The sequence below is a fragment of the Myotis nattereri genome (assembly GCF_964212035.1).
Source record: "Myotis nattereri genome assembly, chromosome: 3".
Lineage (NCBI taxonomy): Eukaryota > Metazoa > Chordata > Mammalia > Chiroptera > Vespertilionidae > Myotis > Myotis nattereri.
The window spans coordinates 195,735,326-195,739,312 of record NC_138077.1 but is presented as its reverse complement, the minus strand read 5'-3'; the positions used below and the strand labels follow the sequence as shown (position 1 = coordinate 195,739,312).

At 51.5% G+C, this 3,987-nt stretch overlaps 1 protein-coding gene across 2 annotated transcripts in view; it reads left to right on the top strand.

Annotated features, from left to right (window-relative positions):
- The first annotated feature begins 211 nt into the window (after positions 1–211).
- S100PBP (S100P binding protein) overlaps positions 212–3,987 on the top strand; it is a 34,015-nt gene continuing 30,239 nt past the window's right edge. Inside the window, exon 1 of one of the 2 annotated variants that reach the window (XM_081086336.1) lies at positions 212–308. The gene's annotated coding sequence lies outside the window, so the exon portion shown is untranslated. The other variant, XM_081086337.1, reaches the window with a different exon arrangement.

The window sequence follows — 3,987 nt, the reverse complement described above, 5'->3', positions numbered from 1 at the left end:
GGCCTGGACCCGTCGCCGTGAGGTGGTCGGAAGTCTGGAGCAGCAGAAAGTCGAGCGGGTCGATGAGGCGAGAAGAGGTGGAGCCAGTAGGCGGGGTCGGCGGTGCGGAGGGCGGGGTTGAGGCGCCTGCGTGAGGCCCCACCCTCTGGGAGGCGGGGCGTGTACCTGCCAATCATTGCCTGTTTGCCCGCCCCCTGGCGCTGCCCGGGCTGCCTCGGGTGGGGGAGGTCGGGGAGAGGGGCGATAAAATGGCGCAGGGGGCGGAGTGAGGCGAGGTCTTCGCCCAGGCTTCGGCCCCGCTTCCGGAGGTGAAGTGCGGGCGGGGCGTGGGGGTCGGCACTCCCCGGCTGGGAGGAGGATGGGGGCGCCTGTTGCTTCTTCAGGGGACCACGTCCGCCGTCCGCCCCGTTGAGGGGTTGGGAGGCCCTCGCCCTGCCGGGAGAAGGGCTCGTTTTCGTCCCTGAGGTGATGGCGGCGGGAGGGGGGAGTGTCCCTGCCCCCATCTCCACGTCGGCGGGCTCTAGGTTCCCCTCACCCTGCTGAGGAAAAGGGGGGCTGCTTGGCGGCCCGAGGCGGGGGGCAACGTCGGTTCTCCCAGCCCAGCGGCGGTGGGGAAGGATGGGAACGTAGGCGGGTGGGCGCTGCCGCGACGCGGCTCCCCTACCCAGCGGGGGAGGGTGCAGCGGGGGAGGTGACCGCGGTCTTTCGGCCGCGCCTGGCGGGTGGGGGAGGAGAGGGCGACCCGCCCCTCGGGAGAGCGGGGCGGTGGTCCCGCGGCGGGGCGGTGTGGGTCGCCGTCCCCCGGGAGAGGGCCGCGGGCTGGCCGGGCGGGCGGGCTGGCTCCGGGGGGAGGGGTGGGGATCGAGCCCGCGCTCCTCCCGCCTTCCGCGGGCGGCGGGAATTCTCGGTCTGGGAGGCGGGAGGCGGGAGGCGGGCCGTGCGCCGGCCTGGCCCGGGGCGATGCTGCGCGGAGGCTGAGACGACCGGAGCGGGTGCCGCGGGGAGGGAGGGGGGCGGGCTGGGCTCCGGGACCTGAGGCGCCCCACCCGTTCCTCCCGCAGCCCCGAGGGCCGGCCTGGGCTCGCCGGGTGGGCCCGCAGGGGGGGTGGCATGGCCCGCCTGCTGCCTCGCCCAGCTAGGTGGGCTCTGGTGCTTCTCTCCATCCAAGCCGCGGGTTGTGAGAGAATTCACAGAGAAGAGTCACTGAGTGAAAAGCTCGACTCCGAGCAGTGAGAGCTCGGGGCCTACCCCCGTGGGGACGGGTTTTTACGGGCCGTGGGAAGGTTCAGGTGGGGCCTGGGCGGAGCTGCGTCCGCGGGCGCAGGGGCACGGGCTGCTCCGCTCCTCGGGCAGGATGCGGCCATGTCTAGACCAGACTCCGAGGTGGGTGGGGCAGGGGTGGGAATTCACCTGGTTAGGTCAGAGGTGTCTGGTCTTAGAGGGGTCAGGGGTCCCGCCTGACCTCCGGTGTCTTGTGGATGGAGGCTCCAGCCTGTAGCAAACCTGTCTACATTTTTTTTTTAAGAAACCTGTTGCTGCAGCTTAGACATTTGTCCTCCCGTGCCTGTATGGGAGGAGATTGCTGGGGCTCTTATCTAGTGAAATGTTCCTTGGAGCAGATATTTCCAGCTCTGGGTTGTTTTTCTGTCCCACAGCTTGTTCAGTTACCTCAAAGGGAGTTGCACGATTCTTACAGATAATTTTAGTTCACTTTGATTTTGCTTAAAGGGCATGCCCCTTTCATGGAGCGGTAAAACCTACCGAGTGCCTTTTGTGTAGCGTGCCTCACACAGATTGCATTTGGGGACAGTTGGAAATCAAAGCTGAGCGGGGAAATCCTGTCCCTTGAAAGTAATCCTTGCCCTTGGCCATAGCTGTCACATTCAGCTTGGTAATGATCTGGTTGGAGAGGCTTGAAAGAGGGGTGTGGGGTTGTGTCTTGGTGTTGCAGTTTTAGTGGCCTGAATAAAAAAAGAGCTTTGTGCTGGAAGGCGGTAGGTTTCTTAGGTATGATAAAAATAGAAAGGGAGCCAGTTTCTGAGGTTAGAGAACAGCGAGGGCGGACGTGGTAAACTGAAGTGTGAAGAAGGGGGTGGACAGGTGAGAGACAGAAGGACAGAATAGGGTCACAGAAGGGATGGGGAGCAGAGGAATTGAGAGAGAGACTCGGGAGACAGGAAAAATATTCTTTCCTTAAAAATAAAAGAGATCCGAATATTTTTGGTGGAGGTTACAAAGTAAGTGCCGAGAAAGGCAGGTGATGGTAGAATGGCAGACAGAAGTTCTAAGGCTGTCTGTGGAACTTCACTTAAGAACTTCAGTTTTATCTGGAATCCCCTCTGCTACAAATTCACTAAATATCAACTTTCATAAATAGAGAGCTTTATGTTGAGTGCTCCTAAACTTGCCCTCATTTGATCTTCATGATAATCTGTGTTCAAAGTTAAGAGTGAATAATTCCCATTTTTTGGATGAGTGTTCTCATTTGTTTTGAGGTTCAAACTTGAATTCTGAAGTTTCTGAATTTTAGTTCCTCTATACAAGGTACTTCATTATTAATTTACAGAATTTGCCTATTAGTTCAGATGTCCATACAACCTCGTCTTTCATTTAGTGGCAAAATGGTTGAATTCTGGGTTACTCTAGAAGAGATTAGAGCATACTGGATTAATTTCCTAACAAGCAAGGGCTAGGGGAAGTTCTTTACCAGTTTAGCACTCTTTTTTCCTATTATTCCTATGTTTCTCTTAAGATTCTGAAGGGTTCAGGGAGGTGATGAGGGTGGAGTGAAGTAATATCTGTAAACTACTTATTTAGCTTTTATACTGTAGTATACTAAGTGCTTTATATTCATGATCTTATTTAATTCTTCCAACAATCCCATGAGGTAGTTTTATGTGGTCTCTTTACAGGAGAGGACATTTGAAACTTCAGAATGTAGTCATTGTATCCCCACTGACTTCTAATTTTAAAATGTTTTTATTATTAAATACTTTAAGCATATGAAAAATACAGTAATGAATACCTTTATACCCACCATCCAGCTTTATCTTTTTTTAATAATGTTTTTTAAAATAAATTTTTATTGATTTCAGAGAGGAAGGGAGCAGGAGAGAGAGAGAAACATCAATGATGAGAGAGAATCATTGATCTGCTGCCTCCTGCATGTCCCCTACTGAGCATTGAGCTCATAAACTGGGCATGTGCCTTTGACCAGAATTGAACCCAGGACCCTTCACTCCGAAGGCCGACGCTCTATCCACTGAGCCAAATCAGCCAGGGCCAGCTTTATATTATGTTGCCATGTTTGTTTCAGGCACTTTTTTTTGTTTATGTTTTTTTAAGAAATAAAACATAGAATTGAAGCTCTTTTGTCCTCTTGCCCATTCCTCTTCCCTTCCCACAACCAGAGGTAACCACTATCCTGAATTTGGTGTTTCTTATTCCTTTGAATGTTTTTATAATTTAATGATATATGTATATGGTATTGTTCTTTAACAAGTTGCAAGAAAAAAATGGGGATGCTATAGATTAAAACACAAGATGTATCAGTCAATTGCAATGTATGGACCTTATTTGAATACTGATTTTTTTAAATCTTTTAAAAATATATGACATAAAATAACTGGAAATCTGAACCAGATATCTTATGATAAGGAATTCTTGTTATTTACAGATGAAATGATGTAATGCCTGGGATTTGCTTCAAAATAATCTAGTAAATGGGGGAGTGGATGGGGTTAGATTAGCTATGGTTTGGTTGATGGTAGTTGTTGGGCCTGAGTGATGGTATGTGGGGTTCATTATGCTATTATGTTATTTTTGTATGTGTATTAAAATGAGTAACTAAAATTATGAAGAGAATGATTTGTGCAGGTTAAAAATTATACTAGAGGCCCGATGCATGAAATTTGTGCATGGATAGGGTCCCAAGGCCTGGCCAATGATCAGGGCCGATCTGTGGGTCAACTGGTGGGGTGATCGGGG